At 39.3% G+C, this 14,853-nt stretch overlaps 1 protein-coding gene and 1 long non-coding RNA gene across 2 annotated transcripts in view; one reads left to right on the forward strand and one right to left on the reverse strand.

Moving 5' to 3' along the window:
* Positions 1-14,853, forward strand: part of sesn1 (sestrin 1) — a 156,846-nt gene that overhangs the window by 44,434 nt on the left and 97,559 nt on the right. The window lies entirely within an intron of this gene.
* Positions 2,171-14,853, reverse strand: part of LOC130907778 (uncharacterized) — a 54,352-nt gene continuing 41,669 nt past the window's right edge. Inside the window, exons 2-3 of the long non-coding RNA XR_009061521.1 lie at positions 2,610-2,685; positions 2,171-2,386 (exon numbers count right to left, since the gene is read on the reverse strand). This is a non-coding gene — a long non-coding RNA (uncharacterized LOC130907778). The remainder of the gene's footprint in view (positions 2,387-2,609; positions 2,686-14,853) is intronic.

Consider the following 14,853-nt stretch of genomic DNA (forward strand, 5'->3'; position numbering starts at 1 on the left):
AGCAGAAATAACATGGTTTGTGTGTGAGGGCGTGTCTGTAATGTCCCACTTCCACGTTACGATGGTGACATCACGGTCATAAAGTAGCATTCGTACGGTTATTGTTTCAAAGCTTGATGGTGGTTCATTTGGTCTTATGAGAGTGGTATGATGCCGCTGTCAAATAAAGTGTTACCGGTTAATGTCTTTTGGTGTAAATATCCCATAATACAGTGAGGACAGCTGCGGCTTATAGTCTGGTGCGGCTTATCTATGAACAAATGCCGTTTTCATGCCAAATTTGGTGGGTAGCGTCTTATAGTCAGGTGCGCCTTAAAGTGTGAACTGTACATTGGTAACGTATACAATTGGGGGATGGTCTTGCGCAGGTGCGCCCATTTAAAATTTTTTTTATTACCATTGTGTAACACTCAATGCTGCACAAAATGCTCACAGGTATGCCAACCAGGCCAGCGATCTAATTAGTGTAACCTTCAAGTACACTCGTGCTAATGGCGATTAGCGAGTATGAGCCCCAAGCTTCAAATCCCAGTCGTAATCTCATGGGGTCAAACACCTCTAAACAAGAACTATTTGCATAAGTTTGCATAGAAAAAAACTATTCATGTCATTGAGAATTTTAAAAATATTTTTGGTTTAGAGAAGTAAGGCATAATCAAGACTCTTAGAACCGTAGTAGACTGGTACCGATTATTTTTCCAAACATTTAAACTACTCGTGCAGAGCATCAGAAGTACAGTGGGGCAAATAAGTATTTAGTCAACCACTAATTGTGCAAGCTCTCCCACTTGAAAATATTAGAGAGGCCTGTAATTGTCAACATGGGTAAACCTCAACCATGAGAGACAGAATGTGGAAAAACCCCCAGAAAATCACATTGTTTGATTTTTAAAGAATTTATTTGCGAATCATGGTGGAAAATAAGTATTTGGTCAATACCAAAAGTTCATCTCAATACTTTGTTATGTACCCTTTGTTGGAAATAACGGAGGCCAAACGTTTTCTGTAACTCTTCACAAACTTTTCACACACTGTTGCTGGTATTTTGACCCATTCCTCCATGCAGATCTCCTCAAGAGCAGTGATGTTTTGGGGCTGTCGTTGGGCAACACGGACTTTCAACTCTCTTCACAGATTTTCTATGGGGTTGAGATCTGGAGACTGGCTAGGCCACTCCAGGACCATGAAATGCTTCTTACGAAGCCACTCCTTTGTTGCCCTGGCTGTGTGTTTGGGATCATTGTCATGCTGAAAGACCCAGTCACGTCTCATCTTCAATGCCCTTGCTGACGGAAGGAGATTTTCACTCAAAATCTCTCGATACATTGCCCCATTCATTCTTTCCTTTCCACAGATCAGCCGTCCTGGTCCCTTTGCAGAAAAACAACCCCAAAGCATGATGTTTCCACCCTCATGCTTCATAGTGGGTATGGTGCAATTCAGTATTCTTTTTCCTCCAAACACGAGAACCTGTGTTTCTACCAAAAAGTTCCATTTTGGTTTCATTTGACCATAACACATTCTCCCAGTCCTCTTCTGGATCATCCAAATGCTCTCGAGCGAACCGCAGACGGGCCTGGACGTGTACTTTCTTCAGCAGGGGGACACATCTGCAGGATTTGAGTCCCTGGCGGCACATTGTGTTAGTGATAGTAGCCTTTGTTACTGTGGTCCCAGCTCTCTGTAGGTCATTCACTAGGTCCCCCCATGTGTGTGTGTGTGTGGGGGGGTTTGCTCACCGTTCTTGTTATCATTTTGACGCCACGGGGTGAGGAGGGAGTTGAAAGTCCGTGTTGCCCAATGACAGCCCCCCCAAAAATCACTGCTTTAGAGGAGATCTGCATGGAGGAATGGGTCAAAATACCAGCAACAGTGTGTGAAAAGCTTGTGAAGAGTTACAGAAAACGTTTGGCCTCCGTTATTGCCAACAAAGGGTACATAACAAAGTATTGAGATGAACTTTTGGTATTGACCAAATACTTATTTTCCACCATGATTTGCAAATAAATTCTTTAAAAATCAAACAATGTGATTTTCAGGTTTTTTTTTTTTTCCACATTTTGTCTCTCATGGTTGAGGTTTACCCATGTTGACAATTACAGGCCTCTCTAATATTTTCAAGTGGGAGAACTTGCACAATTAGTGGTTGACTAAATACTTATTTGCCCCACTGTAGTTGCTGGGCAGTTGAGATTGGCTGGACTCCTCTTAGAGACATATCTAGGCCACAGGGAGATCAATGAACCTAGACTTTTCAGTGGTGTTTGTTAATAGTCCGTTCTGGCCAGTCGCCAAATAATTCGCCTCTTCCTCTTTACCTTGCTAGGCATCTCGTCGTGTAGCAGTAAACACTGGGAGGCCCGGAGGAAGCTAGGCATGTAAAAGCCTGCAACACAAAATGTATACAAACGCTGGAGTTACCAAATTTTCTTCGAAGAACCTTATCTTAAATAATTCTTCAGTCAAGACACTTGTAAAGCAAGGCACTGTATCTCTGTCTTTCTCTCCTTTTAAAAAAAAAAAAAAATTCAATAAGTCTCTATCTAATGTGAGGAAAGGCCCTTTCTGTCGGCCAAGAGGTCGCCTTGGGATATCACTCAGTGACTCACTTTTCGATGTTCATTGGCCCGATTCACGCCAGCGTCAAAAGGCCCACTGGCTCACTTCTCGTCACTTGACGTCAGGCTGAAAGAAAGGGAAGGAAGGAAGTCTATATGGACCCCTGACCATATACTTGACGCTGTACCGAAGGGAAAGTAAACATCGTTGATAACTTATGTAACACTTCTCCTCCATGTCCGGGCAACAAGTGGTGGTGTTGTAAACCGTACTGAAAGAAGACCTTATGATTTATTACCACTACCACCAAGTAGGAGAAATAGGTCAATTTCTTTCAAATGATGATGTGAATTTAAACACTCAACTGTTCTGTTTCTGGCATGGAATCCTTTCTGGCCATCTGGTGTTTGCTTATCTTTATGGAGGCTTTGCTTATTTTCCTTTGCAGTGTCCCTTTGCAGACGTTCAAGCAGGCTTTGTTTGTTTGCCTTTTTATATAATGAGCTATACCAAGACTCTCAGTCTATATGCTCTGCACGACAAAGTATTTATAGACGAAAGTCAATATTTGCTTTCAAATCGGTGCAATATGCCTTAGGAATCTGTTTCGAGATGCATTTTGTTCATTGCAGTTTAATATTTATGTAACATATGATTTTTGAAGCTTTACAATTAAGAATTGACCAAAATCTTTTGGAAGAAAATAATCATTTTAATTTTGAACATAGATTGAGCTGGAAGATGTGCAGACGACCAGCTTGTGCAGACGACCAGCTTGGCATACATTGCAAGGAATGAAAGCCACCCACACGTCTCTATCAGCTACTCTGCAGAATACCGTATTGCTATATTGTAGCAATAATATATGAGACTCACCACTCTAAGGTACAGTCAGTAATCTCTATCTGAGTTGACAGTATATGGCCAACCGAGCTGACTCACTTCAAAATATTCCGTGGTTGGTTAAATGTCAGTCATTGATGGTTTATTTCTGTGAACTACTGGATAAATATAGCTTCTCTGCCAAAAACTACGACAGTGGCATTAGGAATTTAATTTTTTTTTTTTTTTTTTTTTTTTAAGCTTTTGTGAAAAGCTTTTATAATGGGACCTGTTTTTTCATTGGAATATGGGTCAACAAGGAAAATGAGGTTTTATTGAATCAAAGAACCTCTGTGAAATACCACATGTGACCGTGTATTTCGGAATACCGTTGTGTAAAGGTGAACATCCAACTGAGAAGTTCTATCCAAACATTTTGTCATTGCGCCACTCTTCGTGTCTGACGTTTACACTTCAACCACATACGAAAAGGCGAGGCAAGGCAAATTTATTTATATAGCACAATTCAACAGAAGGCAATTCAAAGTGGTTTGCATCACATGAAGATCAAATCACATTAAATCAATAGAACGTAAACACAAAGAGTATCGAAACAGGAAATAAAATTATACATAAAAATCGCATTTAATCACGAATAGAATTTAAAAAAAAACACAACTAGTAATAATAATAATTGAAATCAGCAATGAAGATAAAGCACAAAAACAATAGAAAGCAAATAGCTTGAAATACCGTTTTGGCCCAAATATAAGACAGTGTTTTTTTGCATTGAAATAAGACTGAAAAAGTGGGGGTCATCTTATATTCGCAGTCTAGACATTATACCCATTTACGATGCTAGATGGCGCCAGATATCATTGAAGCGATGTTTTGTCATGACAGATCTCAGCTACTCTCAAGTTTAACCAGTTTGCATTATTTTATTGCAATGTTTTTCCTTATTCAGATTTCTTTCAAGACTACAGTTACAGTTAGACTTCACTTTGATGGTTAATGCAGTTATTGCAATTTGATTGTTTTATCACAATAGATTGGTTTATTTACATTTCAAAAACCAGAAGCCATTCATTTACGATTGTGATTGCACTTTAGTTTACATATTTAAATGTTCAGATATTAAGATATGAATGAGGCAAAATAACATGCTTTTTCTGTCAAATATATTGTTATAATCATTTGTTTCATATGTACTGTAATTATTTTAAGTATAAAAATTAATTTGGTGTTCAAAAAGTCTTTTTTCTAACTTGAGTCTTGTAAAAAAAAAAAAAGGGGGGGGTCGTCTTATAATCAGGGCCGTCTTATATTCGGGCCAATAGGGTATATAGACAGTTATGGATATGCTGTGCTAAACAAAAGCGTTTTTAGCCCTGATTAAAAGGAGCTAACAGTTTGTGCATACTTCAGACCTTCAGGTAACTTGTTCCAGAGGTGAGGAGCATAATAACTAAATGCTGCCTCACCTTGCTTGTTTCTTGTTCTTGAAACATACAGGAGACCGGTTCCAGAAGACCTTAGGGGTCCAGATATTTCATAGGAATCTAACAAATCAAGCATGTATTTTGGTCCAAGGCCATTAAGTGTTTTGTACATAAACGAGCAGTAGTATTTTATAGTTTATCCTTTGACTCACTTGAAGCCAGTGTAACGATTTCAAAACCGGCGTAATGTGGTCGTTTCATTGTATTTGTGAGGACTCAAGCTGCAGCATTCTGTACTTGCTGCAGCTTCCTGACTGTTTTTTAAAAAAAATTTCATCAAGACCTTTAAATATACCGTTGCAATAATCCAATCTACTGAAAATGATTGCATGCTTAAGTTTTTCCATGTTTTTTTGAGTCAGAAGCCCCTTAATTCTGGCTATATTTTTCAGGTTGGACTTAAGATGGCTATCAAAAAAGGAAAAAGGAAAGACTGCCCAGAATTTTTGGTCGTTTCTCACTCACACAATAACGAGAAGGAAAATGAACCCTTGAAACAAAGGCATTTGTAGCCAACAATGACAGACAGGTGGAACCTGCGACTTTTTTTTTTTTTTGCACCTTATGTATATATTTTTTTTGCACCTTATACTGTACATAGATCGATATTGAGTAATCATGGCATGACATTCTCTTGAGCGAAGCTCCAGCTATTGGATTCAGAATGCAACCCCAACCATTACTGTACTTACTACTTCTACTACTACTTCTACTACTACTACTACTATTACAGGCTGTTCATTAAAGGGAACCTCGGGCTTAAAGACTTGTAGGCTCTTTTAAGCCACAATTATTCTCTTTTACTTAAATATGTTATTAGAAACACATAAAATATTGCCATTGATTTAAAAATCTATAATATTTAGTACATGTTTTGACCCATGGAGGGCGCTGTGTTTTATCTGTGCAATGGACGCTTGGGGTGATGACATACTAGCTTGACACTCACTCGACGAATACTGCCGGGTTACTGCAATTCCTTCTACGCAGCGAGACGTCCAGCACATGCGCTCATCTGTGAAAAGGGGCAAGTACCGTAATGGGCTGAATATAAGATGTGTTTTTTGCATTGAAATAAGACTGAAAAAGAGGGGGTCGTCTTATATTCGCGGTCTAGACATTATACCCATTCACGACAGTAGATGGCGCCAGATATCGTTGAAGTGATGTTCTGTCATGACAGATCTCCGCTACTTTCCCCATTCACGACGCTAGATGGCGCCAGATATCATTGACGCGATGTTCTGTCATGATCTCAGCTAGTCTCAAGTTTAACCAGTTTGCATTAATTTATTGCAATGTTTTTCCTTATTCAGATTCTTTTCAAGACTACACTTACAGTTAGACTTCACTTTGATGGTTAATGCAGTTATTGAAATTTTGTTGTTTTATCACAATAGATTGGTTTATTTACATTTCAAAAACCAGAAGCCATTCATTTACGAATGTGATTGCAATTTAGTTTACATATTTAAATGTTCAGATATTAAGATTAGAATGACGAAAAATAACATGCTTTTTCTCTCAAATATATTGTTATTATCATTTGTTTCCGATGTACTGTAATTATTTCCTGTATAGAAATTAATTTGGTGTTCAAAAAGTCTTTTTACAAACTTGAGTCTTGAAAAAGAAGGGGTCAATACGGTGATAATAAAACCGAGAAACCAAAATAGGTTACCTAAAAATTCGGGTTGTTCCGATCATGTTGTTTTGCTCCTGATCCGATCCCGATCGTTTTAGTTTGAGTATCTGCCGATCCCGATATTTCCCGATCCGATTGCTTTTTTTTTTTTTTTTTGCTCCCGATTCAATTCCAATCATTCGCGATAATTTTTCCCGATCATATACATTTTGGCAATGCATTAAGAAAAAAATGAATAAAACTCGGACGAATATTATACATTCAACATACAGTACATAAGTACTGTATTTGTTTATTATGACAATAAATCCTCAAGATGGCATTTACATTATTAACATTCTTTCTGTGAGAGGGATCCACGGATAGAAAGACTCGTAATTCTTAAAGGATAAATGTGACTTTGTATATTGTGCCTAAATATTGCCATCTAGTGTATTTGTTGAGCTTTCAGTAAATGATGCTGTAGCCATTTAACTGTTGTGCCCAAATGCATGATGGGAAGTGCACCCATGACTGTGCGTAGTGGTACCAATTGATATATCTTCTCTGCGTTGGGAAATAACATAGGGTGTAAAGAAAAAGATCAATTACTACCTTTCATCCCCACATTGCTTCCCACGATATTTCTAATCGTAGAGAGAGGGATTGTAAGGCTTTAACCAATTAAAAAAATGCTCCAAAGGCTGCCAAAATTCACTTTATTCATTTTACGCAGCCTTTTAGGTAAAACGGCGCCATTACAGATTGAATGCGACAATGCGTGAGTGGGTCGTGCAGTGCATGCGTTAATTGCGTGAAATATTTTAACGTGATAAATTTTTTAAAAAATTAACTACTGCCGGTAACGGGATAAATTTGATAACCCTACCTTAAGCCTAAAAGACTCTGGATGAGTGAAACATATTATGTCTGTATCGGTAAATACAATTAGAAAACGATTTAATTAAAAATATATATATATTTAAAAAAGGCATGTCCAATATTTTTTGGGCGATTCCGATACTTTGAAAATGACGTGATCGGACCCGATCGATCGGGATGCTGATCAATCGGGACATCTCTACTAAAAAAACATTGTCACCTGCATGTCCATACTGTTCAGTTATGGATGTGTTCTAAGTCAAATAAAATGAAATCAACTTTCATTTGTTTAGACCAAATCACGACAACAGTTATCTCAAGGCCCTACGCTGGATTTTGACCTACTTGAGCATTTTTTTTTTTTTTTGCCCCCACCCCAGGTAAGACTAATGCCCACCCACAGCTGGCATCCTGGTAACACCACTGGCTTTCAATTTCAAATTATTTTAACTAGGGCTGTCAAAATTATCGCGTTAACGCGCGGTAATTAATTTTTTTTATTAATCACGTTAAAATATTTGACGCAATTAACGCACATGTCCCGCTCAGACAGTATTCTGCCTTTTGGTAAGTTTTACAGCAAGGGTTTTTGTGCTGTCTAACAGCGAACTCTTGTGGTCGCTTTGCGACATGGTTTATTTTTTCTTGCCAGTTCAATATGGCTGCACGACGTCTCGGGCTGACGCCTACGTTGTAATGTTGTGCTTATATGATCCTTGGACAAGATTTGTCCGTAAGTATGGTTATTGTTAAGAATGTACATATTAAGTTAGTAAGCGAAATGTTATATTTTTTGTATGAGACGCTTTTTGTTTATGTTTAGTGAACCTGTATGTAGTGTGCTAAGCTAACGTTCTTGCTAATGCAATGCTTGTGTATTTTATTATTTTTTTTGTAGTTTTACGACGGTCTAAAGAGGACAACGGTTTGAGGCCATTTTATTAATAAATCAGATGAAAAAGGAAGAAGTCTGATTATTAAGGCGTCGTTCACTAGCTGTCTAGCTTTGGAAAAAGTAGACGCTTCGGAGTGAGGACAGCATAGACAGATTTAAATGACAGTAGAGTGAAATGCCCACTACAGTCCTTATGTTCCGTATGTTGAATGTATATATCCATCTTGTGTCTTGTATCTTTCCATTCCAACAATTTATTTTACAGAATATATATATAATTTACAGAAAAATATGGCATATTTTATAGATGGTTTGAATTGCGATTAATTGCGATTAATTACGATTAATTAATTTTTAAGCTGTAATTAACTCGATTAAAAATTTTAATCGTTTGACAGCCCTAATTTTAACTCATAATAACGTTTATCTTTTAGGAACTACAAGTCTTTCTATCCGTGGATCCCTTTAAGGGTGCGTCCTATATGCCGATGCGCCTCATAGTATGAAAAATCTGGTAATTGGTCAATTTCGGGCTTGCTTTTGCATAAACAACTGCGTTTGTCATTGTGCAACTCTATCTCATCTCTCAAGTTTTGGCAACAAGTGAGGAAAAACAAGTCATGGATGTTTTCTTTTTTAGCAGAGGCCGATTGGTGTGTGCGTTTTTTTTTTTTCCTGGGATGCTCGAAACTTCACAGAACCGCGCAAAGAATGAGGTTAAGAAAGATGATGTGGGAAGTGCTGGATTATCAGTGCTATAGCCCTCGTGTTGTTTACTGCTAGGTGTCCTGTTTGCACTGGGACACAGTTGTTCCCTCACTGCCAAGCCTCCACACCCTGTGACCAGCATTAATCAGCACACACTCGAGTGTGTGTGTCTGAAATCTGAGCGAGGGAGGATGTGAGCTATGTTTATGTGCAAGAAACAAAGTGTGCTCTGTGTTTTTTGTGGGGAAACAGGGGTGGAGGGGTAGAAAGATAGATAACGATAAAAAGCATGTGAATGTGGTGCGTATTCTTGTGTAATTCAGTGTGCACACACTGTACATACGCACACACACACACACCGGTGAAATTGAGATTAGCCCCCACCTAATTGTGGGCAAGCACTCAGCCTATTAATGCCTGACCCGGCCTCCTCTTTACATCCCCCATTCATCACTGAAGACTCAGAGAAAACAGGAGGCAGGAAAACAACAACCACCGTTAACAGCAGGCGAGTCGGCTACCGATTGGATGTCGACAGCAGCCGGGTCGAGTCGCCATTGGCTGAGAGGGACACACCTCCAAATCTGTTTATGTGCAGCCTAAAAGCAAAGGAGGGCCCGTTTAAGGAAGTGAGTTCAGAAGGGAGGGGAGGCAGGGGGGGAAAAATATCTGGATAACATTCATTGGAGCTTGTCCATAAACTTCTAGGAACTTTAGCTTGTTTATTTGCTTTTGTTCTGGTGTTTTGTGTTTTTTTTAATACATCCGGTTCTCGTTAAAGTCAAAACCAAGCCTAAATTAGTCATCACCGCATCGTCCCAAGAAAGTGCTTTGTGCAAGAAAAACAACCCAGCAAACATTTTTCATGTTTCTGCAGTTGTGGCCTGTCTTCGCATGTGCCGTTTCAAAATCACCAGCATGCTTCTCATAGTTGACACACGCACACTCAAACGAATGCCGCTTTTAAAACATGACGCAGCGGTCTTTTATCTCATGTGACATGTACTGCACGGTGTTCCTTTGCCACCAGACGGGTACAACAGGCGGGTGTCTTTTGAGGAGCCTTGTTGTTCACTCAAGGCAGACACCCTAAAGGAAGTAGGAGTCTGTGAGATGTTTTTGTCTGCATGCAGAAAATATTGCAAAAGCATAAAGCCAGAGGTGAGCCCCATAGTGCCGATTATTATTATTTTTCTTAGATGCGGAATGCTTTTATAGTTGTTGAAATCAACTTCTACAAAGCTCTTTGGTGGAAGATGAATCATAAGCCAGGTTTCAGTTCACAACAAGGCAGCAGAGATCACAAACCCTGATCGGGCTTGCCTTTCTTGTTTCTTCCACACAATGTGTAGGCGGGATGGCAATAACTAGCTTCAGAAACGCAAGTGCATCGAAAAAAAGAATTCAATAATGTGGAAAACTTACTTTATTCCAGTAGTTAAACTCAAAAAGTAAAAGTCATAGATTCACTCTACACAGTATGATTTACTTTGGATCGGATTTTTCATTTGACAGCTTGAAGGGAAAGTTCAGAATTTTTTATATTAGCTTTATCTTCGAGTTAGCGGAGGTTTAATTAGTCGGTGGAGGATTTCAACTAGTGCCGCAACGATTAATCGATTAACTCGAGTAATTTGATTAGAAAAAAGATTCGAATTAAATTTTGCTGCTTCGAGTATTCGTTTAATTAAATTTGAGTTGTAATGGTTTATTTTGAAAGTGTTTGCATTTACTCATTTCACATGGCTGAATCCAGCTGCTCCATGTTAAGACCAAAATAAGCTAAGTTTTTGTTTGAGCTAATGTTTTTCGTGCATTCGTAATTCATTTTATCGGTATATTTAGACGTTTTTTTGTGGGAATATGTGTCTGAACCACTTGTTACGAGCATTGTGTAAAAAAAAAAAAAAAATTAAAAAAAAAAAAAAAAAAAAAAAAAAAACTAACGGACTTTTGCTATGTAAGTGAGCCATTTGTTCTTTGGTTGTACATAAGTCTTTTTTTTTTTCATACCGTTTGAGGCTCAGCTCAAGTGTTTTGATTTAGTTGCTTATACGATTACTCAATTATTAGAACTAAATAGTTCATCGGTTAATCGACTACTAAAATAATCACTAACTGCAGCCATAATTTCAAAAAATTCTGTGCAGTTGCTTAGTTAGTTATTAGTTTCAGGGCTCCGCAAGTCATTGGGCCCGTCCTAGCGTGCTAATAAAAAACAGCATACCATAATTTTCTTTACTAATACTACTACTGCTACTTTTTTCCTTCATTTTGAATTCTGCGGCTTATAGTCCAGTGCGGCTTATTTGTTGATCTTATGGGTTAATAGGTAACACTTTATTTTACATCGGCGTCATAAGAATGTCATAAGACTGTCATAATCATGACATGAAATTATCATGGGCATTACTGAATGCTTATGTCCAGCTCGGATCTTTTACATCCATTCAAAAGTGAGATAATTTGCCGGGTAACACTAAATGACATCTGTTATAAGCATTCATTCATTCTCATGACAGTGTCCTGTCATAATTATAATTGTCTTATGGCACCACTGTCAAATAAAGTGTTACCAAATACCCTAACTAGCAATTAATGAAACAACTGGAACAGTAATTGAAGAAATAATTAGCACAGAACATGAATTTTGATTGTTATTTACATCTGTAGCGCTGCAATGCATGCTAGGGGCATGTTGGACAAAACTAGTGTTGACATCAGGTGGCAGCAGAGGTTGACTGTCTCCCCCAGGGGAGCAGTGCTACCCAAATGAAGCTTCTTGAAGCAATGGAGCTTTGTAGCAAATTGATTCAAAGGTTCATGGTGGTTCATTCGGTCTTAAGACAGTCATTTGATGCCGCTGTCAAATAAAGTGTTACCGGTTAATATCTTTTGGTGTAAATATCTCATAATACAGTAAGAACAGCCGCGGCTGATAGTCCAGTGCAGCTTAACTATGAACAAATGCCATTTTTATGTCAAATTTCGTGGGTGGCGGCTTATAGTGAGGTGTGCCTTATAGGGCGAAAAATTAACGTATGCAGGCATGAAAATCACCAATGACCCATGCAATCAACAGTATTGGCTATGTTTTCAAGATGAAGTTACTTACCATTGCATGTCAATAACTGTAGTTTGAACACCAACATATGTAATCTAGCAGCTTTATAGGTAAACGGCTGCAGAGCGAAGTGATATTTTTTCCACCGGTGTGTTTGTCATAGCCAGCAGCAAGTATCCACAGTTTGTATTGTTCCTCGTTCATTTGCCCATTTCTTCTGTCTGTTTCCACAGCCTCTAAATGCACGTTTCACTATGTTGCCGTTATTCAGTCAAGACTCTGTAGACTGATGCTGCATTCAAGGACGATGGGAAGTCAGAGTTTTCCAACCTCCGACCAGGAAAAATGTAATTGAAACGCCACTCAAACTGGGAGGCCTTTGTCGCGAAGTCGCAGTTTGGTGTGACATTGTTTTGGCCGGGATCTATTTATTTATTAATTTTTTAAAATCCCGAGCCATGAAAATGAGTGACTTCCTGTAATGAGGAAGAATGAAAATGTGACGTCAGCCGGATTTTGCGGATTAATTTGTTTATTTTTCGCATCACACCAGCCCAATGTGCTGCAGGCTTTTGTTGCTGCCCCAGGGAGAAGCGTGTAAGCCTTTTTGCGTTTCAAAAAGTTCCCGTTCACCGCGGAGAATAGCCAAAACAAGTCAGATAACTGTGGGACCATTGGACCGACGAGGAAGTGAGTAAACTACGTGATTTGTTTTATGTCAAATACTGAGATCATGGCACACGTTTTAATAAGGAGGTGGCTTGCATTTTGCGGGGGACAATGCTCCTTGTCCACCGAGAAGGCCACTCGGCCGACGACCAGCAGCTTGTTACACACCATGGTTGCTTCCACCCCCTCCGTCCGTCCTCTTCGTGTGGCCGCCAATAGACCACTATCCTCGGCTTGGCCACGAACAGCCCACAGCTCTGACGTCGGCCGGTTTGTCCACCGAGAATGGGCTATTTTCGGTGTTCATTCCCGGCGACTAGCACAGCCAGCCCGCCATGCCCGCAGCAGAACGACGAGCCGTAAGTTGCTCGCCGCTGGGGGCTGGCCGATCGGTGAAGATAATCAACCCCCTACGCCATGTGTGACATGAGTCAGGGTAGTTTTGTGTGATTTTTCGTGTTCGAAAGGCGAGAATAAGACTTGGAAAAGCTGCTCGGTTCGGGTTAGCATGTCGGTTAGCTTTCACGCCTCCTGTTTTGTTTACGCTCTTTAGCGTAGCAGGGAAATAATAAAAGCCGGACTGACTATGGTGGCATAAAATACCATGCGGAAGAGGAAGAAGTCATCAGTTTTGACCATTATGCAGTAATTTTGCCCTGTCGTACTGAATAAATGCATTTTTAATATTTCATATTCCATTGACCACAAGATTGTTATTTGTCATTATCATACCATTTATTTAGCAATTTGGGAAAATACTTAGTTAAAAAGAATACCTTGTAAAAATATTAGAGAGATTGAAAAATCATGACATTTTGCTGCTCTCTGTTGTATTTTCCTCATTCAGAATCTTCCCCCTCAATTGGCTGAATTCTAAATCAGATAAAATCGTGACCCTGCCGACGTCATCATCCAGCTGAGGACGCTGGAGCGCTATAATGACAGGCGGGGCTAAACGGCAGATTAAAAGACTAATTTCTTGTCATCTGCGCTATGCCAAATTATTGTATATATTTGAATTGCCTCAAAATATGATTCTAATTCACATAATAATCCTATTTAAGATTTTTTTTTACGCTGTCACAGGTACTAAAGGCCGTGATTTCAATTCGATCATACACTTCTGGATTTATCTAGAACAGCTATCGTTTCTTCGCAGTTCTACATTAATAGAAAGAATTCGCACAGACAAAGCCATCTCAAAAGTTTATCTAGAAGTGCAAGATTTACCAACATGTTCTACTTTGACTTCATGACAGTGAAATGGTTAAGTGTTTTTAAAAAATGTTTCTCCCTAGCAGAGGGTCTGCTCATTTACTTTGCTTTTGGCACCCTTCTGAATACTCCGAGGCAAGAAACGGTCTCTCAAGACTTTTGTAGAAGGAACCTGTTGTTCTTTAGCTGATATTGCTGTAGACTTTCATGATGTCATAGCCTTAATGACTTTCTGCATTTTTTGATTGTTAAAGAAGTGATTCCTCCAGCGAGTTTGTCAGAGTTGTTTTCCAAGGGGGTGGATGTTGATTTGATAGCTTTTATAAGGTCTATTTGAACAGTGCTAGTCTGCCCTGAGGCTGGTTTATGCCCTTTGAGAAAAGTTCAGCATTGCTGTATCATCAGCTGCCTGTTAACCATCTCCTCACCCTGAGCTATAAGGAAATATTGATGGTTGCCTACTGCTTATACGTTTTCCTAAGTGCGGTGTGTCTCAAATATGGGGTGCTGGTGGGTGGGGTTACCACGAGCAGGCTTCAAGTGCAAGTTTGAGCCACGAGACATGTTATTGCAAGGAGGGCCCGGCCCCTTTTCTCCCAAAACACAATTGTCTCCTTATGTCACATTTGTTTGCCTTCACTGTTGCGCTCATCCGCTCTGTTGTTGACGTTAGATTACGGTCCGGGTCGAGGTTTTCCTCCCTCACCTGCTCCCTGAATAAACACAGAGAAGGTAACATGGGAGGAGAGAATTGCTGACCATTACAAATCTTTGTTAAGTAGTCATGGAGGTAGTCAAATAAGACTGTCCACACATAGCAGGGTTTGTTATTAAACAAAGATATTTTTGTCGGAATTGGCCTGTCATCCACACACAATTGCAGATTTATGGCAACAATTTAACGGTCTGGCAT

This window comes from Corythoichthys intestinalis, chromosome 19 (genome assembly GCF_030265065.1).
Source record: "Corythoichthys intestinalis isolate RoL2023-P3 chromosome 19, ASM3026506v1, whole genome shotgun sequence".
Lineage (NCBI taxonomy): Eukaryota > Metazoa > Chordata > Actinopteri > Syngnathiformes > Syngnathidae > Corythoichthys > Corythoichthys intestinalis.